The sequence below is a fragment of the Gopherus flavomarginatus genome, chromosome 1 (assembly GCF_025201925.1).
Source record: "Gopherus flavomarginatus isolate rGopFla2 chromosome 1, rGopFla2.mat.asm, whole genome shotgun sequence".
NCBI classification, from domain to species: domain Eukaryota; kingdom Metazoa; phylum Chordata; order Testudines; family Testudinidae; genus Gopherus; species Gopherus flavomarginatus.
This window is the reverse complement of record NC_066617.1, coordinates 316,125,076-316,148,067: the sequence shown is the minus strand read 5'-3', so window position 1 is coordinate 316,148,067 and position 22,992 is coordinate 316,125,076. Positions and strand designations below refer to the sequence as shown.

The following is a 22,992-nucleotide window of genomic DNA, read 5'->3' as shown; positions in this document are numbered from 1 at the left end:
GAACCTTCTCCACCTCATCAGCTACTGCTTGAATTGTGGACAGTAGAACTGGACATAGTATTCCAGCAGCAACTGAACCAGTGTCAAATACAGAAGTAAAGTAACCTCTCTACTCCTACTAGACACTCCCCTGCTCATGCATCCAAAGGATCGCATTTGCCCTTTTGGCCACAGCATCCCACTAATCAGTGACACATATTGGTCAGCTGATTATCCACCACAAACCTTAAATCTTTTTCAGAGTCACTGCTTCCCAGGATATAGCCGCCCATCCTATAAGTATGATCTACTTGCATACATTTAGTAAGTGGAGCGCAAACAATCTTAGTAATATCCTCTTAGAACATCTTAACCAAGTCTCCTATGCATGTTTACCATCTTGCAGACAGACAGTTATCTGAACAATCTTTGTTGTTTAACCAGGCTATAGCTATTTATTGTGCATTTTCATATTCCAGACATATCTACCAAAGCCAGAAATTCAAGCTGAGACACTTGAAAAATAATTAAATTTTCCTGGTTTTGCTTGACACATTTTTACCTAGCAAAAGTAGTTTTCACTTGTATGGAGCAAGATGGTATCAGTATCCCAAGAGAAAACAATCCAGCTTGGTTAAATGGTTGCCCAGATAGTTCAGGACACAAAACAGGTAAATTTAGACTCTTTGAACCAATATCTGAAAAGCATATTTAAAGCTGATCAATAACTGCATTACAATAAATGCCTTGCAGAATTTGTATAGGAACCTAGCATTTGATGAATTCTATTTTATGCCTTGCGCTACACAATTGGCTTGAATTGTTATATCAGTGCATTAGTAAAGATGCAGAGCTCATTATCCACTATACAATTCTTTGAGATGCACCATAGGCTGAATGTAAATATACAAACAATCTAACTTCTAGTCAGGATGCTGTTACACCTCTTATTTCATAAGAAAGATGCAGTTTTCCCTACATGAGATCTTAATGTCTCCAAACTGCTATAAAAAGGATGACTTCTGTCATTTTATTATAAAACTGAGAACACAGGGTTACCCAAGGAGCTACTTGGAGGATCTTTGTCAGAGGGTACGTCTACACTACGGGATAATTCCGATTTTACATAAACCGGTTTTATAAAACAGATTGTATAAAGTCAAGTGCACGCGGCCACACTAAGCACATTAATTCGGCGGTGTGCGTCCATGGTCCGAGGCTAGCGTCGATTTCCAGAGCGTTGCACTGTGGGTAGCTATTCCGTAGCTATCCCATAGTTCCCGCAGTCTCCCTCGCCCCTTAGAATTCTGGGTTGAGAGCCCAGTGGCTGATGGGGCAAAAATTATTGTCACGGGTGGTTCTGGGTAAATGTCGTCAGTCATTCCTTCCTCCGGGAAAGCAACGGCAAACAATCATTTCGCGCCCTTTTTCCCTGGATTGCCCTGGCAGACGCCATAGCATGGCAGCCATGGAGCCCCTTCAGCTTTTTTTTTTCCCCCCCCCTTTTTTTTTTTTTTTTTTTTTCCAGTCACCGTATGTGTACTGGATGCCGTGGATAGAGGCGATACTCCAGCACTACACAGCAGCATTCATTTGCTTTTGCATGATAGCAGAGATGGTTACCAGTCGTTCTGTACCGTCTGCTGCCAGGGTAATTTGGCAATGAGATGATGGTTATCTGTCCTTCTGTGCTGTCTGCTGCTATCACGGGTGCCCCTGGCTGAGGTCGGCTGGGGGTGCAAAAGCAAAACTGGGAATGACTCCCCGAGACAATCCCTCCTTTATGGTTTCTAAAAATAGAGTCCGTCCTGCCTAGAATTTGGGGCAAGTGTACTAGAGAAGCAGTGTATCAGAGAGTACAGCTGCTCCGTGTCAGATCCCGCAGAAATGATGAGCTGCATGCCATTCACGGAGGGTGCCCCTGCAACAACCCCACCCGTTGCTTCCCTCCTCCCCCAACCTTCCTGGGCTACTGTGGCAGTGTCCCCTCCATTTGTGTCATGAAGTTATAAAGAATGCAGGAATAAGAAACAGTGACTTGTTAGTGAGATAAAATGAGGAGGAGGCAGCCTCCTGGTGCTATGACAGTCCAGGCAGGACATTAAGCGGTGCGGAGGAGAGGAGCCCAGCATCCCACTGCTATGATAGTCCAGGCAGTACAGAACCTTTTCTTTACACAGGAAAAGGAGGGGGCTGATGGAGCTCAGCCCCCAGTTGCTATGATGAGGACGGTTACCAGCCGTTCTGCCCCATCTACTGGGAATTACCAGGAATCACTCCTATTTTTACCCAGGTGCCCCCAGCCGACCTCACCTGAGGCAAGCCAGGAGCACTCACGGGCTGATAGTGACGACGGATATCAGTCATATTGTACCTTCTGCCACCAGGGAGGGGAGAGGAGCGGATACTTCTCTTCACTGCTGCAGCATCGCGTCTACCAGCAGCATTCAGTAGACATAGGGTGATGTTGAAAAAAGTCAAGAAACTATTTCTTTCCCTTTTCTTTCATGTGGGGGGGAGGGAGTAAATTGACGAGCTATTCCCTGAACCACGCCGGACAATGTGTTTAACCCTACAGGCATTGGGAGCTCAGCCAAGAATGCAAATACTTTTCGGAGACTGCTGGGGACTGTGGGATAGCTGGAGTTCTCAGTACCCCCTCCCTCCCTCCATGAGCGACCGTTTGAGTCTCTGGCTTCCCGTTACGCTTGTCACACAGCACTGTGTAGCCTGGAGATTTTTTTTTCAAATGCTTTGGCATTTCATCTTCTGTAACGGAGCTCTGATAGAACAGATTTGTTTCCCCATACAGCGATCAGATTCAGTATCTCCCATACGATCCATGCTGGAGCTCTTTTTGGATTTGGGACTGCATGGCCACCCATGCTGATCAGAGCTCCACGCTGGGCAAACAGGAAATGAAAATCAAAATTTCGCGGGGCTTTTCCTGTTTACCTGGCCACTGCATCCGAGCTGAGATTGCTGTCCAGAGCGGTCACAGTGGTGCAGTGTGGGATACCGCCCGGAGGCCAATACCGTCGATTTGCGGCCACACTAACCCTAATCCGATATGGTAATACCGATTTTAGCGCTACTCCTCTCGTCGGGGAGAAGTACAGAAACCGATATAAAGAGCCCTTTATATCGATATAAAGGGCCTCGTAGTGTGGACGGGTACAACGTTAAATTGGTTTAACGCTGCTAAAATCGGTTTAAACGCGTAGTGTAGACCAGGCCAGAGTTAACACCTTCTCTTTACATGGATTGTGAAAAGTGGGAGTGATTCATTCTGCAAAGTACAAGTATATGGCTGTATTAATTGACAGAGTGCTTACAACCTTACTTCATGACTTTTCTATACTTCATGTGGGTGGTGATTGAATGAGAGGGGGAAAAAACAAACAAACAAAACAAAAAACACAAACAGACTTCTAGCTACTTCACAGCCTGTTGAAACCAGAGGATGGCAGCAGATACTAGAGGCATATTGTAACTGAAATGCTGACCCCAGCTGGCATCAGATTTTAAATACTAATTCAAGGTACAGTGCAGTTAGGAACCAACTTCTGGAGTAGTAATTCCTTGTGCGTGAAATTGGCTCACAGCATCTGCTGGGGAATGGCATGAGATGAAATGGGGGAAGGGAGGCTGGTAGTGAGGGAATAAGGCAAGTTCTTTATGTTTCAGTTGTTTCTTGAATTAATTCTTTGGGAAGTACTGAAGTCTGCATGGCTTGTGGCAGATGAGCCAGAACTACAGGATTGCTTCTTACACACTTTTTTGTGGGGTAGGGGAGGAGTGAGTGGGGGGGGGGGGGAGAACAGGACAGACCACTCTGTCATTAGTGACAGATAAGCTACTATGGAAAAGGCTTTAACAGGACCAATTACCCGGGGCCAAGAGATTTGCTTCCCCACTGACTAGAACCATCAGTTTCTTTTAATACTTCATACATTGCAGTATTATTTGCATTTTTACATTCTTCTGTACTAGAGTTTGAAGCATAAAAACATTTACTGAAGAGCTCCAGGGAGGAAGACTAGAATCCAATAAGTCTCTTTCAGCTCTAATAGCTACTAATGAGTGAATTATGTCTAGCTGTACAAGTGAGTGTGAAATCTGCTGATGGGCATATGCACTTGACAGACAGTTATAAAAAATTCAACTCAGTACTCATTAAAGCAAACTGAATCAGTGAGGCAAATTTGTTATTAAAAAGGTAGCAGGAGATACACTTGACAATGAAAAAAAGACACAGAAGAGTTATGATCCTAAATGCTAAAGGGAACAAATGGCTTATTTCAGACTTTACACAGGAACCCTCATGATCGATTTTGTAGAATATAAGTGTGAGCCAGCTAAGGTGCCTGGGAATATACTGACCCAACCATTCCACAAATGTCTCCTTAAAGGCATACCCATGGAAAGGAAAATGCATCCTTAATTTATGCAACACCTGAAAGAAAGACTGAAAAAGACTGAATGTGCCACTGTAGAATTGTAGTGTAGATGCTTTTTCCATCGATGTAGTTAATCCACCTTTCTGAGAGGTGACTAGATCGACAAAAAAATTCTTCCATCGACCTAGCTGTGTTTACACCAGGGATTAGGTCAAGCTAACTACTGTGCTCAGGGTGTGAAATTTTTCATAACTTAGCTATGTTGCTTAGTGCTGATTTAATTTTTAAAATGTAGACCAGGCCCTCATATTTCCCAATTAGTTTTGTTGTGCCACAAGCACTTTTTATTTGGGGGGGGGGAAGGGGCTGAAGGTGTGTTGATTGATTTAAGTTTGTCTGGAATGTTTTGGAAGGAAAAAACTTATGGAAGAGTATGAAGTGCATGGTATATGGCAGTGTTTCTCAACCAGAGGTCTGGGGACCCCTGGAGGGGTGCGAGCAGGTTTCAAACGGTCCGCCCAGTACGGACAGGGTTCGACTTACTGGAGCCTCAGGGCAGAAAGCCAAAGCCCCATCACATGAGGCCGAAGCCAAAGACTGAGCAACGTAGCTTCATGGGGTGGACCTTGTGGCATATGGCCCCAAGGAACTGCCCTGCTTGCTTCCCCCTAACGCCAGCCCTAGCTTTTATATGCAGAAAAGCAGTTGTGGCACAGGTGGACTGTGGAGTTTAATAGCATGCTGGAGTGGGCCTCAGAAAAGGAAAAAGGTTGAGAACCCCTGGTATATGGGGTTATAACTGTCACAGATGTCAAAGATTTTAATTAGAAATCACTGAACACTGGGAATCTCCATCTCAATTGGTTGACTAATAGTTCTTATCTCTTAGCTATGAGTTATTAACATAGAAAGCTTCACCACAGTGGCCTCCACGGCAGAATCCACCATCTGCAAGTCTCTTGGTAACCATAGAAGCAGTGATGGAAGAAGCTGCTAGAAGCAGCATTCCTCTCCTGTTCTTTAACATGCCTCAGCCAGGCTACTTCTCTTCCCAGGCTTTGGCTCCAGCACTCAATTACTAACACTTCTTATTTAACTACTTCCTCCTCCCTCCCACCCCCATACTATTAGGTATAATCACTTACCTAAACTATAAAATTCAGGCTAAAGAAAGAACTAAAAAGAAACCCACCCAAACCTATATTTTCAGAGTGGGGTTTGCTAGTAGCGATCATACAATAAAAGTCCACTTTTTTCCTGGCAGCAGTTTGCATTTTCAGTAATCATGAGTATCCCCAATTAACTGGATTGCTCTGACCCACTTCTGGCCCCTTTCCTCACCCATCAGGTATTGACAGTCTCAGAAAGATCACTTCAAAGTGATGAGGCAACAAAAGAGCAACTTCCTTCACTCCATTCCTCACTATCTGAGTCTGTGGGAAAGATGATATTTGTTTTGTTTGATGCCATGGACCGCTCTGATCCTTCCAGCCTGCTCATTTGTCTAAACTGCATACACAAATACCACAACCAGCATGTCTTCATTATTCACAACAACAGTGCTCTTCTAATAAAGATTTAGTAGGAAAAAAAAAAAGAGACCAATTTAGTAACAACTGATTAGGACTATGAATGGATAGTGGAAGGAGTTCTTAAATGAAAAAACTGCTAGGAAATAGGATAAGCAGGCAGTTGTATTTTTAAATTTCTTGATGGCAACATTTGTCAGATACCAGTAGATTTTGATTATTTAGGTATTATAATACCACAGATGCACAGGGTTACATCCTGTTCCAAAGACTTTCCATTCTAAGCTGCCTTCATTCTTCATCATTGCCTCGTATTAATTCACTGCTGGAGGTCTGTATGTAGTAGCACTGTCTGTGTTGGTAAGTATATATGTCTGCTGAGAGAGATCATGAATGTATTAGGCCAGAAGAAGGAAAGAGATCAGCCAGTCTGCATGAATTTCAAATTGCTAGTCCTCAGCATGGATCAGGAGAGGAAACAGACAGACAATGGAGGAACAGTAAGGTGGGAAAGGAGAGTGAATTTTAAAGAGTGAAGCTACAAATGATAAAGAATCAGGGTAGATAAAAATCAATTATTTTAAAAAATAAATAAACCCAGATTTTGTGATAAAATGCTTTTTGCGGAAAAAACCTATCTAAAGATAGTTTTAATTAAGATATATTATAGCTCAAAGTTGATATCATGGAATAGGGATTATAAATTCTGAATCTGTAGCATGAGACAATATATTCATATACGGTTTAAGAAAAGTTTTGTAAATGAGTTCCAATAGTTCATGGATTAGGGACCTAATCTTATGGGGCTCCAGGGGCTTCTGTACAGATTTAGGTTAATCTTTTTATCTACCTAATGGGACTCCGTGCTCAGTCTAGAAGATACCATCCCACGAAGTGGGTATTCACCCACAAAAGCTCATGCTCTAAAACGTCTGTTAGCCTATAAGGTGCCACAGGACTTTTTGCTGCTTTTACTGATCCAGACTAACACGGCTACCCCTCTGATACTTGCCATCAGAGATGCTTAGTTTTGCAGTTCTGAAACAGTGGATTTGTGTCTCCAGAGATAACATACTTCTTAACAGCAAAAATGTTTTTAAATAAATAAATAAACATATAGAGGTGAGAAATAACAGCCCTCAACCCTATTATCCCTCCGCAAATTTGTGTACACAGAGACAATCTCTTACCTCTCTCTAAAAGTGCAAAGTTTCAAAAAGTTCAATGAATAGAAAAGTTTGGAGGCGGAACAGATCTGGAAAAGGAGAAGTCTGGAGATAAATTGGGAGGGTGGGGGGGAAGAGAGAGAGAGAGGGACGACAGGCAGTAGAAACAAAAATGAAACTGTTTTAACAGCATATTCCAGAAGTCTTGAGGTCTTTCTGAGTGTAGCCTTCTCGATTTGAGATCTATCATACCATTCTCTCGCTAGAAAAGAAAACCTATAATGGCAGCAGGTCATAAGACAGACTCAGTTTGGGAATAAGAACCATTCAAGAAATATATGTTTGCTGATGATGTTTTAAAGAAAGAAAGTCACACCAGTGAACTGGTGGAAGTCACTTAAGCACTTGGATTCAGAGACTATTGAAGTGATAATCTCACTTTTAACAGCAGTAGCATCTTCCGCCGGTGTAGAAAGAATATTTTCTTCCTTTGGACTAATTCATTCCAAATTGAGAAATCGTTTGGGGTCTGAAAAAGCAGGAAAATTTGTTCATAATCTGGAAAAGAAAAAAAAAACAAACAAACAAGAAAATGAAGGTGAAGACGACTGAGTTAGCTCCAGAAGCCAATATTTTAAGTTTCTCATGTAGACCTGGCATAGCAGATTTAATTTTTGTGGTTTTTAAAAAATATTTCATTTAACTATTTTAGTTAAAAACAATTAACAAAAACAAACTTGATTTTAAAATACTTGAATGTTTAATTCAAAAATTTATATGCTTGTTTTGTTAAACTATTATATGTTTGCTGTTGAAGGAAAAAATCCAGAATAAATAAACATTGTTTTTTTATTTAAATAAAACAAACAATTTAAATGTCTGTCTGGTGATGTTCTCCTCCTAATACAGCATGGCAAGAAAATCCATAAATATCTCCAATTTGGAGAAGTCATTGGGAGGTGTACCATCTGCTTCAGTTACCTTTGGTAAATGAAATAACCAATCATTCATTTTCTGATATAGCTGTATAACTAATCTGAAAAGTTTTCAACATAAATCACTTTTAAAATGTATAGTTGTGTACCTTCTAAAAATGAAACCTACATCCATCTCTGAGTTGTGAAGAATATGTATTAAGATTAGAACAACCAACAAGAATGCACTTTTATGTAGAAACCCATGATTAAATTGAGTCTTCCTGACTAGTGATTTAAATCAAATCCACCCTGGAAAGAATGAGGGGAAAGAACAGAAGAGAGAAGAAAAAGGAGTAGGAAGGGCATCGTAGTGGATCCTGGGAAGAGGTCATAGAGCATAAATGGTATACAAAAATTCAGGTTTCTTTGTTACTGCTGCTGTTTAGTGAGTATTGCAATACTCAGTCTCAATGACCTCTTCAAGTGCATTATAATATAGCACTAGGTTTAGACAGTAGTACCTGTAGTTACATCAACATTTGAGACAAAGGAATGAACAGATCCACCCTCCTCGCTCCTCCAGTAACTCCTTCCAGTCCCACAGTACTGAAAATGAGTATACAGAAACTTGTCTGGAGACTTACACTGTGCTTTGCAGGTCATTTTATTAAAAACTGACATCCTTTCCAGAATCTGAACTCCATGCCTTTGATTCACGAAGTACAATGATGGTGATAGAGAAAAAGACTCAAAGTTGTCTTAATAACTGAGTAAATACTTGCAGACAGCAAAAATTATGGACTGAATGGAGACACTGGATTTATGATTTATTACAACCATCTGGAACCCATTAACTTGCTCTTTTCATCCTATGACAGCAGAGGTGTTAATGGCCACTCTACCTTGAATGGTCCTTTACAATGTGTTCTAGCTACTTACTCTAAATCTGTTCCACCTTGCATTTCACTGCTGGGAGTTCCTTTTCCAGACCTGAAGAAGCGTGGTGTGTCTCAAAAAGCTAGTCTCTCACCAAGGTAAATTATTCCAATAAAAAAATATTACCTCACCTACCTTTTCTCTCTCTAAATATTTGCAGTTAGTTAACCTCCATATTTTCAATATTAAAGATATTTCCCACATTAAGCATATGCAAGTACAAGAAGTTACAGTTACCTCTGTATCTAGCTTAGGAAAGCTTTTCCAGTATCAGTGCATACACTGAATCCATTAAGCTACATAAACTTTGGCTAAAATACACAAGAATCTGCATGCATCTGATGAAGTGGGTATTCACCCACGAAAGCTCATGCTCCGATATGTCTGTTAGTCTATAAGGTGCCACAGGACTCTTTGCTGCTTTTACAGATCCAGACTAACAAGGCTACCCCTCCGATACAAGAATTTGCTGGCATTTTTGGCACATGAGGGCTCTCATATTCTCCATCAATGTAAAATAAGTGTGAGCAATAAATAAGAAACTGAATACACTGCCAAGGAATATCAAAATGCACTCTGCAGTGCACACCAAGGTCTACATTAGTGCATTTTTATAAGAAAAAAGTAATTTTACTGTGCATTTTGCTTTTTCAATTAATAACTTAGACTTCTATTGTATTTTTGCGACAAGTTTTTGCAGTTATAGGGAAGCAATGAGTGTGTTCTCTCTATGTAATGTCTGTGCAAAACTAAAAAAAAGTTCCAATGCTTGGTATCATCATGGCAATACTCCAGCCCTGATTCATTTATCTGTACAGGATCAAACTTGAGCCAAATTAGGGAGGGGTGAAAAAGTTTTTTCAAGTTACAACTTGGAAATGTTTTATCCGTGAAACTCAAAGCATTATTCATTTATGTAGCATAATAAACAAACTGAGGATTTTTATATGTACGTTCAAGACACTTGCAATCAGATGGGAACTGAGGGTAAAGTGTTCAGAAATGCCTAAATGACTTAGGAGCCTAACTCTCTGACTTTCAATGCTACATAGCCGCTTAAAAATTTTTTGCATAATACCTTACACAGGATCATTGACATTCCATTCATCTTCACATTTCAAGAAAATACAAAAATGGCCATAAATGGACAAGAGCTAAGTTCCCTCTAAGCTGTGCAGCCACACAGCTGCCCATTAAACCCCGCACAGGGGCTCAGGCAGGAAGAGGCGCCCCTCCCCGCTGGCCAAAGCATGAACCTGCCCTGGACTTGCCACAGCAGGGGAGAGGAGCCCCTCCCTCAGCCCGGCCCAGCCCAGCCCCGCCCCGCTGGAACTGCTGCAGCCAGAGAGAGGTGCCTCCCTCCCCCCGGCCCTGAGCTGCTGTGGCGAGAGAGGGTTAGGGGGAGTCCTCTGTCCCCACCACAGTCCTGGGGCAGCCTGCACCTCAAACCTCCTGGCCCCACCCCAGAGCCTGCACCACCAGCCAGAGCCCTCATCCCCCCACACTCTAACCCTCTGTCCCAGCCCTGAGCACCCCACTCCCTCCATCACCACACCCAAACCCCTTGGCCGGACCTCCACAACATGAATTTTGTTATATCTACCAATATGGAGGTGATGTGTCATACATTATAGAATATTAGGGTGAAAGAGACCTCAGGAGGTCATCTAGTCCATTGGTTCCCAAACTTCAACAACCCACGAACCCCTTTCACAAAAATATCAAATCTCACAAACCCCATCCTAAAAATAAGTATTTCCAGGGATTTTCTCCTTTATCTGAGCATAAATTATAGAATTAGTGATCTTGGAAATAATTTGTTTTCTTTTTTTATAACATCCTTTTACACACTATTTATTATTACATTTTTATCATTACATTATGAAAACGGCAACACTTTTCCAAGATTTCACTTTTGTAGTTCATATCACTTCGATTAAGCCTCCAACATATTTCATCAAGGAGTACCAGACATGAAACAGCACAAAGGTATTTAAGAAGCCAACTCAAATAAAGAGTTCCTCCCACAAGCATTTGGGTCTTGAGCTGTCCAGGAAAACAATGCACGACTACAACAAAGCTTAAAACTTCTTCTGCCAGGAAGTCATGGTCACGGGGCTCGGACTGCTGGACCCCGGCACCCGGGATCCCTAGGGACGGCTCTGTCCACCATTACAGAATTTTTTTCTGAGACCCTCGATATATTTTGCGAATCCCCAAGGGTTCACAAACCCCAGTTTGGGAACCACTGATCTAGTCCAATCCCCTGCTCATAGCAGGACCAACACCATCTAAACCATCCCACCCAGGGTTTTGTCAAGTCGGGCCTTAAAAACCTTTAAGGATGGAGATTCCATCACCTCCCTAGGTAACCCATTCCAGTGCAATAGTGTTTCCTAATATCCAACCTAGACCTCCTCCACTACAACTTGAGACCACTGCTTCTTGTTCTGTGATCTGCCACCACTGAGAACAGCCTAGCTCCACATTGGAGCACAAAACAAAATTCATTCCGCACCTGGACGTAAAAAATGAGAGGGAACACTGAACAGGAGCAGTCATTTTCATGCACACTTTCCCCTCCCCACCCCACTGTCTCTGCTGGCTCAATTCCAAATTATTAAAATCATGAAAATGCTTGATGTTTGCAATCACATGCCTTGTTAGTACAGAACAAGGTACAATGATCCTGTTTCTTACCGTTAAGTTGTTCCCAGTACAGGCTGGCTGCCAGCAAGTGCACATACATTTCCAGCTTGCCAGAACTGCTCTGCATCTCACTTGTTGTCCTTCACAAGCTAGTTATCCCGGAATTTTGGCATGAATTCCAGTTTTTGTTTAATGCTCCCTTCCCCCTAGTAGTAATATTGAGACAAGATAATCAGTTTCAAAATGCTTATTCTTCTCATCAGTAACTTAGGAAGCTCTATAGCAAAAACTTTCTAAATGAATCCTTTGTTTCAACAGTGTACTTATTTCACAGCATCGGAAATACCTCAGTCATCTGATATTCAACCTTAAAAACACTGTCATAGGTGGACATGGCATTAGTCCTTCCCGCTCCTAGCTTTAATTGGCCCTAGTGAACTTCACTTCCTGTCTTAAATTGTCACTTTCTTAAAGTTGTTAACTCAAGAGTAAATAATTGCTGCATTTCATTCCAGAAACAGCTGCACTTCAGTGGTGGATAAAGTGATGCCTCTGCAGCCTTTGCGTAGTCACCTGTTAAATTTCTGGAGAGCACTGGAATCCTTTGGAATTAAAAGTGCTGTATCAATGTAAGTTCATAGTTATTAAAATAATTTTATCTAATACACTTCAGCGTGCATAAAATACAAGAGCAATATCTAAGAGTTAGTGTGACAGATGCCAATTTTCAACATTCTGATATAATTTAGGACATGGTATAACAACCAATTTAAAATGCTTTCTATTCTCGCAATACACAGAATACACAGTAGCAGATTCTCAGTTATGACTGGCATTATGTCAGAGATAAACATTAATAAAGAGTACAATTTTGTAATGGGATCACGACATTTATGAAGATTGAGATCTCATAAGTTGAGATAGCTATATTTTTGTTATAGTTACTGATATTCAAAAAATCCCAGCAAGTGTTTTTCCCTGAATGCTTGCCTGTTCAGCATTTCAATCTTCTGGGAGAAATGGGATTTTTTGGCATTTAAACATGATGAAATCTTAATTGTTAGGAGGATGCTTTTCTTAAGCTAATTTACATCTTACCTTCAAAAAGCCTGTCTGGGCAGAACCACCCTGAACACACCACCTTAATGCGTCTCCAGATGATGCAAAGAAAGCCTGGCAAATTAACAGACAGCACACCAGGTGGCTGCTTTGCAGAATGCCCTTTTCAAGCCATCTCTATTGGTCTAAGAGGGAACCACTGATCTAATGGACTGGTCATATTTCCCCCACCCCGCCCAACAGGGACAGGGAAGATCAGACATTACATAGGCTTACTGGACACAAGAGCAGATCCAACAGGGTATAATGAAGTCGGAAGCTCTCTTTTTTTCCCCATTTGCAGAGGACTTCTACCGCAATATTGATGCAAGGGGTGATACAAGTCTAATTCCTGCCCAATGGTACCAACTACTGTCTTGCATAGTAACAGAAAACTGGGATTCCTACAGAAGCTGACAGCAACGAGTAAACAAGACAGCATAAAAAAAGTCTCTCTGCAAATTGGCTATCACTTGCCTTAACAGCAGTGTCTGCATTCCCACTGTCTGCATTAGTGACAGACATAAGATGGAGTAAAGATTTCACTGTTCACTCCGCTCACCTCCATTTTAAAATGCCTTCGCAGGTGTTAGCCCTTTGGGAAAACTAAACGTAGTCTGTGGAGGCACTAAACCCCAACAGTGCAATTAAAATACATAGATGAATGTAATTAATAACCAACATACTTTTTTAAAGATCTTGTTATATCCTTGAACTGATTCATGACTCAGAACTCTAGTCACCCATGTTTGCAGCACGAGACCAGGATCATAGATATTTAGGAGAAGGAGATTAACATGGGAAGATAATAGCCCTTCGAATGTTAAATGAGGAATCCTGAAACCTCTAGATGAACAGGCTTCAAGTTGAACTCAAAGTTTCTGAGGCACAACCTATACCTTAAACAGGAAACATTTCTCTCTGCACAGATTTAAAGGGAAATAAAGTGATTTAAAAAAATGGTTGTAAAATGTTAAGTTGGGCCTAAATATTTTAGGCACAGTTTCTTCATGCAGTTGCCAATGGTTGAGCATTTAAAATTTAAAGTTTTCAAAACTTACTCAAGATCTTAGGCCTGGTCTACACTAGCCTGTTATTTCGGAATTAGCAGAGTTATTTAAAAAAAAAAAAAGATTCCGTCCACATGACTACATGTTTTTTTCCGATTTAAAGGGCTCTAATTCGATTTCTGTACTCCACCTCGGCAAGTGGAGAAGCGTTTAAATCAAGATCACAATCCTGAGTTAAAAAGGTATTGTGGACACAATTCGATGTTACTGGCCTCTGGGAGCTATCCCAGGATGCTCCTTTGTGACTGCTCTGCTCAACACTCTTAACTCCAATGCACTAGCCAGGTGGGCAGGAAGAGCCCCAGGAACTTTTGAATTTCATTTCCTGTTTGGTCACTGGCTGCACAGGTGACCATCAGCACAGTCCACCATCACAGGCAACCATGCAGAGTCCACCATCACAGGAGATCATGCAGTCCCAGATTTGCAGACAAGCCCCAGCATGGTCCAAACAGGAGGTACTGGATCTCATTGCATGCTGGGGAGATGAGTCTGTTATGGCAGAACTACGTTCCAAAAAACCAAAAACACAAACAAAAAAACCCCACACCACACGCAGATACCTATGCTAAAGTCTCCAGGGCCATGATGGAATGAGGTTACTCCAGGGACACACAACAGTGTTGCAGAAAAATCAAGAAGCTCAGGCAAGCATACCAAAAAGCCAGGGAGCAAATGGGTGCTTTGGGTCACAGCCCCATACATTCTGCTTTTACTGTGAGCTCTATGCAATTATGGGGGGTGATGCCACCACTACCCCACCACTGTCCGTGGACACCTGCAAGGGGGGAGTTGCACGGAGCAAGGAAGGAGAGACACTAAAGGAAGAGGATGACAGCGCACAGGCAGCAAGTTGGGAATCAGTTTTCCACCCACAGCCAGGAACTAATCTTAACATTGGGTCCAATAGCCTCCCCTCACTCCCAAGGCGGGCTCCTGTTCCATGACCCTGGAGAAGGTACTTCTGGTGAGTGAGAGCCTGATCGGAGTCACGCAGTAGGAGACAGGGAGTGGGAACCCAGTCATGACGAGTTGTTTGCATTTAGAGTAAATGGCTCATCCCTGCTCTGAGCCTGACTGGAGCCACGTGGGGTGGGAGGGGTTGTTGTGTGCAGTGATTATCCCAGAGAGCCCACGGCCCTTCCTTTTATATGGCAAACCCACCAGGCATTGCTTGCTGTGGGAAAGGGGGCCCAGCAGTGTGAAAGCATTGAAATGAATGTAGAAGAAGCAAAACTCTGTGTGCCCCCATGGGCTGCCTGTAAGATGAATTCAGTTGCCCGGCAGTGTGTGATGGCTTACTCATACCAAAGTGCCCCCTTTGATCTCTGCAATGTATTTTTTAAAATACTACTCTCAATTTTTCTCCTCTCACAGGTGCAAATGTTTCAACGTGGCCCCTATCTACTCCATCCCAGAGGCTGGTCCAGATTAGAAGGCAGAAAAAACCAACTCGGGATGACATGTTTGATGAGCTCATGCAGTCCTCCCGCACCGATTGCCTCCATGCATTCAGATGGGCCCTAACAACTGCGGAGTCCCGTAAAGCATTACGGGAACATGAAGAGAGGAGGGAGGCATGCGATGAGAGCAGGCAGGACGCTGTAGTCAGGCTCATGGGGGAGCAAACTGACATGCTCTGCTGTATGGTGGATCTAATGCGGGAAAGGAAGCAAGACCACAGACTTCCGCTGCAGCCCCTGTATAATCAAACTCCCTCCTCTCCAAGTTCCATAGCCTCCTCATCCAGACGTCCAAGAACACCGGGGGGGGGGAGGGGAAGGAGACTACAGGGACCCACACACTCAACCCCAGAAAGCTGGCACATGCAAACTTTTTATTTGGTTTCTGGACTTGTCCTTCCCTGCTCCTCCACTCCACTAACCCAACCGCCCCCTCCCCCCAGGTCTACCTTCTAATTTCTCTCAATGCGAAACAAAACAACTGTCACACTGTACCCTGGCCAGTCATGAAACTGGCTTTCAAAGCTTCTCTGATGCACAGTGCGTCCTGCTGCGCTCTTCTAATCGCCCTGTTGTCTGGTTGTGTGAAATTGGCAGCCAGGCGAGTTACCTCAACCTCCCACCCCACCATAAAAAGGTCTCCCCCTTACTCTCACAGATATTGTGGAGCTCACAACAAGCACCAATTACAATTGGAATATTGGTTGTGCTGAGATCTAATCGAGTCAGTAAACTGGGCCAGCGCCATTTTAAATGTCCGAAAGCACACTCCACCACTATTCTGTACTTGCTCAGCCTATAGTTGAACAGCTCCTTACTACTGTCCAGGGTGCCTGTGTATGGCTTCATGAGCCATGGCATTAAGGGATTGGCTGGGTCCCCGAGGATAACTATAGGCATTTCAACATCCCCAACAGTAATCTTCTGGTCTGGGAAGTAAGTCCCTTCCTGCAGCTGTTCAAATAGACAAAAGTTCCTGAAGATGCAAGTGCCATGCACCTTTCCCAGCCATCCCACGCTGATGTTGGTAAAATGTCCCTTGTGATCCACCAGTGCTTGCAGCACCATTGAAAAGTACCCCTTGCGGTTTACGTACTGGCCACCATGATGTGCTGGGGCCAAGAGGGGATATGCGTTCCGTCAACCGTTCTGCCGCAGTTAGGGAACCCCAGCTCATTAAAGCCATCCACAGTGGTCTGCACATTTCCCAAAGTCACTACCCTTGATAGCAGCTGCTCAATGATTGCACTGGCTACTTGCAGCACAGCGGCCCCTACAGTAGATTTGCCCACTCCAAACTGATTCCCGAATGACCGGTAGCTGTCGGCTGTTGCAAGTGTCCACAGGGCTATGGCTACTTGCTTCTCAACGGTGAGGGCTGCTCTCATTTTGGTGTCTTTGACTTCAGGGCAGGGGACAGCAAGTCAAAGTTCCAAGAAAGTGGGCCTACGCATACAAAAGTTTTGCAGCCACTGGGAATCATCCCAGACCTGCAACACTATGCAGTCCCACCAGTCTGTGCTTGTTTCCTGGGCCCAGAATCAGTGTTCCACGGCATGAACCTGGCCCAATGTCACCCTGATCTCCCAATCGCCACATGCTGTGCATCTAGGAACGCCTGTGTCTATGTCCTCATCAGTAAAGTAATCGCACTGTTGTCACTTCCTCGCCCGGTTTTGCAGGTACTGAACATACTGCTGGATAATGCGCGAGGTATTTACAATGATCAAAACTGCAGCAGAGATCTGAGTGGGCTCCACGTTTGCCACGCAATGGCGCCTGCACTGGTAATCCTTGAAAAAGGGTGCGAAATGAGCTGTTCGGTTCAAGATGGCCGATAAAAGGTGGTAAATGGTTGTCTTCTGTAGCTTCCACAGGAACCCAGGACAGCTTCCACCGATTTCTCCAGATAGAAAGAGAAGAGGACATTCAATCTACCCTTTCATTTAACGTTTCCCGCTGTTTCTTGGCCATCGTGAACAGAGCCACACAGACAAAGTGGATTCAACATACCAGGAGACAGGCGGTGCACCGTGCTGCACCGTCTACTAGCAGCATGCCATCTGCTGGAGCTTTCATAGAGGGAGGAGCAAGTGACGGCACACGGAGAAAAACCCGTGAGAATGTTTTTGCCCCACCATGCACTGGGAGCTTAACCCACAATTCCAATGGGCAGCAGAGACTACGGGAACTGTGGGATAGCTACCACAGTGCAACACTCTGCCATTTGATGCTAGCCTCGGTACTGTGGACGCACTCCACCGAATTCACGTGCTTTAGTGGGAACACATAACATCAGATGCATGAACTCAATTCAGGAAATTCAAATAAAATAACTTTGAATAAATTTCGTACTGTAGACATACCCTAAGAGGTACAATATGCTCCCTAAATGAAGGCAGTTTAGTTTTTAAGTGAGGTTATCACAACAAAAAATTCATTCTCCAATTTACCGGCATTATATGCAAGATTCAAAAACACTATCTTAATTTTGCCTGTTGACATGCTCTTTGGTTAAGAAATTCCTATTATGGACATACAGTATAATGCTATGGAAGAGCATTGCTTAGTGTGACAAATTCAATTTGTGATTAAAATGGCTATTATTCAGCATATGACCAGAGCACTCATTTCTGTACAAGCTATGCAGAGCCCTCCCATTTCTCCTCTCAGTTCATGCAAGACCAAAAGAATTGATAAGCAACATTTGAAGTGTGTCACCTAGGGCTGCCAACTTTCTAATTGCACAAAACCAAATATCCTAGCCCCATCCCTTCCCCAAGGCCCTGCCCCCACTCACTACATTCTCCCTCCCTTGGTGGCTCGCTCTCCCACAACCTCACTCACTTTCACTGGGCTGGGGCAGATGCTTGGGGTTTGGGTGCAGGAGGGGGCTCCAGGCTGGGGGGCAGGGCTGAAGGATTCAGAGTGTGGGAGGGGGCTGTGGGTTGAGGCACGGAGTTGGAGGTTGGAAGGGGGTAAGTAAGGGCTGTGAGCTGGGGGTGCTGGCTCTGGGGTGGGGCTGGGAATGAGGGGTTTGGGGTGCAGGAGTGGGTTCCAGGCTGGGGCCAAGGGATTCGGAGTGTGGGAAGGGGCTCTGCGCTGGGGCTTACCTCAAGCGGCTCCCAGTCAGCGGCGCAGCTGGGGGGCGCGGGCGGCACTAAGGCAGGATGCCTGCCTGTCCTGACAAAGCGTCCAGCAGGTCCAGCGCTAGTAGGTGTGGGGGGAAGGAAGAGCCACTCTCTCCCCCTGCCTAGGAGCTGGATCTGCTGGCCACTTCCAGGGTGCAGCATGGTGCCCCAGGACAGGTAGGGACTAGCCTGCCTTAGTGTCCCAGCACCGCTGACCAGATATTTAACGGTCAAAAACCGGACACCTGGTCACCCTACTGCCACAGAAAAACTGTATTAACATGCAGTAGCCTTCTAACCTGAAGGTTTGGAAGAAATTCTCTTACTCTAAGTGCACAGTGATACCATATCATTGAGAAAATTGTAATACCAGGAAATATCCAAGAAAAGGAATCAGTGCAGATATCTTGCAGAGTGAGAAAGATGTGCTTGCGAGAAGGCTCTTAATTATGTACACACTATGTCTTATGTAGGCTGTTCTCTTTTGTAGAATATTTTCACATTATTCCTGGATCACTGGTATCCGTCAGGAATTATGTTTTTATGCTGCATTTCACTGTGATTCTTCTTCTCTCTCAATCACTGCTCAAGTCAAACTCTTGCTTTCCTTAGATTTGATGCAACGAAGACAGAGCAGAATTTTAATTTGTGCAAGGAGTGAGACAGAAGGAGAACCCTGTAGTGCAGCACGAAAAACAGGTTTATGGGGAAAAATGTTACAAGGCTGTGGTAGGAACAAGTCTCCTCAATATTTCAAAGTACATACAACTCAAGAAATCCCTTGTCACTTTTCCAAATTCTCTAATATCTATTCTAAGAAAGGATATTCACACTACCTATGACTGCTCTACGTTCTTCACTCAAATTACAAGCGAGTCTCATCTTACACGCATTTAATATGCGCGAATTCAGCTTTGAACAGCCGGCAAAGAAAAAAAAAAAAAAAAAGAAAAACAATTTCAATACTGTACCTGTAGTGTGGGCGATTCAGCCTGCCATTACACTCAGTGTATACTATACGCGATTTTCGCTTTACACGCTGACAGCAGAACGTAACCACAGCGTAAGATGAGACTCGCTTAACAAGGGATGATTTTGGCTGAGTGATGTCTTACTGAAAACAATGAAATGATACAGAAAGCAAGGCCCTTACTTTTGCACAAGAGGTCTGCATATATAGGGCTAAGCAGGAACTCAGTATATAACAAAAATACATCTGATAAAAATCCCATTAAAATCACTAGAAGCAGACTTAGGCCAATCTTGAGCACTTCTACACTTTTGCCCCTGCCACCTCCTCCACCCTCCCACTTCTTGCTATTTATCTTGCTATTTATCTATAAAGCCTATGAGCACCAATTTTTATTCTTGTGCAGCTGAAGTTTAAAAGCAATTAATTTCAGAACAGCATGTCTGAGCCTGCTCACAATTAAGTCAATAGCAGCATTACCAATAGATGAACCACACTTTTCATAATATAAAGCAAGCATTAAACTATAACAAGCCAGAAAACAAACTACTTATGCTTATTCTCCCCCAATGAGTATTATTCAGGAAAAAAAGCATCATAAACCCTCTTCAGTTCACCTTATTTACATCCACCTGTGTGCTAACTGCTGTGTACACTCAGACTGGCAAAAAAGAATGCAAGCCTGAAAAAAGCCAATGCGGTAGAGCTTGTATGAATAAGGAAGAGATGCGAAAAGATAGAATGGTCATGAAAAGAAGGTATGTAAGATTAAAGCTGCATTTCTTTTGTAGAGGGATGGTTATGAAAAAAACAAAACAAAACCCCCACTAACACTAATTGCCACATGCCTCTAAGAACACAGCAGTTTACCAATACATTTCAGATTCCATGTAGTCCAGATCAGTGTAATGAGACTGGTAAAATAAATACAGGATAAGCTACTGTTGATGTGGAATGGTATATACACATTATATACAAAAGCAGCTTATTCTGTATTTATTCTACCAGGCTCATTATACCTATCCAGACTATATCGAATCTGAAATGTGCTGGTACCTTCTGTGTTCTTAGGGGCACATGGTAATTGATGTAATTCGATAAATGTCTATCAGGAATGGTCTAGAAAGTATTTGGTCCTGCCATGATGGCAGGGGACTGGACTCGATGACCTCTCGAAGTCCCTTCCAGTCCTAGAATCTATGTTAATCATCCCTCCACAAATACATACACAAACACACACTTTTTACACTTACAGATATTAATTCTACTTAATTTTGTACACTTAAGATTAACTGTACACCTCAGGAAAGTAAATGAAGAAGGCCACAGAGGAATTTTATGAACAAGTGATAAAGCAGAAATGGACAGCCACAGTTTTGCTAATAACTAAGGCTAAGATCTTGTCATGGATATTTTTAGTCAAAGTCACAGACAGGTCACGGGTAAAAAAGAAAAATTCACTAAAGATGTGACCTGTCTGTGACTGACTAAAAATATCCGTGACAAAATGGGGTTCTGCAGGTCCCCACACAGCCTGAAGCAGGCAGCTGTGCAGAGGGTAGAAGCCACCTGCAGCAGCAGGGCTGAGAGCTGCAGGGGTACCCCATCGCCCACAGTGGTTTGGAGCTCTGCGGGCTGCCATAGGCAGCAGGGGTACCCCAGAGCTCCCTACCCCTGCAGGTGGTGGGGGACCCTTCAGCTCCTAACCATCACAGGCTGAAGTCAGAGATCGCCATGACTAAATCGTACTTCCATGACTAAATCGTACCCTTACTGAGGACATTGTCCTGCTTAGTCCAAATGGAAGGAAAGACCATGCTTTTGGCAGATATAGCAAAACCATTTGGTTTGTTCATCTACAAGAAGACAAGATACATGGCTATCAATACCCCAAAAGTAACCATGAGAGTGGATGAAGAAACACTAGAAGAAATCAGTCATTTTACCTATCTAAGGAGTGAGATGTGCAATGACAATGACACGATGCTACATGTCAAGCAATGAATATAAAAAGCAACAAACAACCGTCATATACTGAAGCAGTCATGGAAATCTACAACAGAAACTGATCAGGAGATCAACTCATTCTGAAGTAAATGCCTGTGGAAAGTCTTCTAGAGTTTACTGGAAAGAGTTTCTTGAAACATTAGATTGGTTTGCTCTAGTTATAAGAATTTCTAAAGCATCAGATATGCTAAGACAACACAATGGACATATTTAGGCCATGCTTTAAGGAGGTCCCCAACATGATTTCCAGAGCAAGTGATAATGTGGACACTCCCTGGAAAGAGAAAAGGAGGGTGACTTATAGAAGCATTAAGCAGAACAGAGAAAAAAGCCAAATCCATCAACATGATACTCAGAAGCTTGACACACCAGCAAAAGACCAAAATAAATAGCAGAAACTGAGGGTGGAGAAGGATAAAGAAAGGTGGTTTACCGAGGGCTTTTCAGGTACAGAAGTTTGAGCCCAGCGTGCTTCCCCTTAGTTCCTTTGTAGTAATGCCAGTTTCACAGGAAAACAAGTTTCTTTATCTTGTATCCATCTGTCATAGGATCACTATCTTGGAGCACCTTCTGCTTCCCTTTCTCATAGTTCCTAAAAAATACTTCTCCAACATGGTCTCAGGAAGTGCCGCGGGCCACACTGGCCGCGATCAGTGGAAGCCACGATCGGCCGAACCTGCCGACGCGGCAAGTAAACAAACTGGCCCGGCCTGGCAGGGTGCTTACCCTGGCGAGTCGCGTGCCAGAGGTGGCCGACCCCTGACCTAGACATTTCCTGATCTACTTACATATCTGGGGTTTCAAATGAGTAGTTTCTAGGTATGATACCAATGATTTCTCATACCTGGCCCCAAGCTTCTTACAACATAGTTGCTGCCCTGTTCCCTCTCTCTGGGAGAAGGAAAACAGACAGACAAAAGGGGAGTCTTGTTTCAATTTTAAGAAATTCTAGCCTTCGCATTGGCTCTTTTGGCCAGGTACTCACTCACTTCCTTTTACCTATGCCTAGCAGTGAGACTTTTAACCCTTTAGAGGTAAAGCAAGTAGAGCACAGCTATTAAGAGGGATTTTAGAGCTAACTGGCGGGCTGGGTCCATAAAAGGGAGTTTTCCCCTTCGTTTATCACAGAGGTCTCTGTTAAAATGTTAATTTTGTTGTTTCTCCTAGATCATTCAGTACATAAAACTCATGAAATTTTTTTTTCTTTTTATAGTTAAGAATTGAACACGAACTTGAGGCTTTTCAAACCTCATCCTTTTCAAGTCACCTATAAGTCTGGAAAGAGGAAGAGTGATTGTGTCCTTTTTAAAACTATGTCAAGAGTAATTTCAGCTTTGAAGCAAAGCAAAACAGCAACACAGAGAGGTGTGGTCCAAGCAGAATAAGCAATCTGAATTGTTTGTTAAGAAGCTACTGTTTTGCTACCCACTATACCACTCATTCCCAGATTCTTCCTCCCACTGCTTAAAGTCACACAACGATGTTTGGGGTTTTGTTTGAAGATGACTAGAACTCTTCCAAGCTTTACGAAGGGTTCTAACCATTAGAGGAGTGAAGTTCTGGAACAGCCTTCCAAAGGGAGTAGTGGGGGCAAAAGACATATCTGGCTTCAAGACTAAGCTTGATAAGTTTATGGACGGGATGGTATGATGGGATAGCCTAATTTTGGCAATAAAT

General features: G+C 43.2%; 1 protein-coding gene across 6 annotated transcripts in view; it reads right to left on the bottom strand.

Annotated features, from left to right (window-relative positions):
• Positions 1–22,992, bottom strand: part of WDFY2 (WD repeat and FYVE domain containing 2) — a 119,966-nt gene that overhangs the window by 85,187 nt on the left and 11,787 nt on the right. The window contains exons 2-3 of one of the 6 annotated variants that reach the window (XM_050950036.1): positions 11,628–11,782; positions 7,514–7,632 (exon numbers count right to left, since the gene is read on the bottom strand). The exons of 2 other annotated variants lie outside the window; for them this stretch is intronic. The gene's annotated coding sequence lies outside the window, so the exon portion shown is untranslated. Of the gene's footprint in view, positions 1–7,513; positions 7,633–8,512; positions 8,533–11,627; positions 11,783–21,748; positions 21,769–22,992 lie in introns of those variants that run through there. 3 more of the 6 variants (XM_050950045.1, XM_050950055.1, XM_050950028.1) reach the window with 3 other exon arrangements.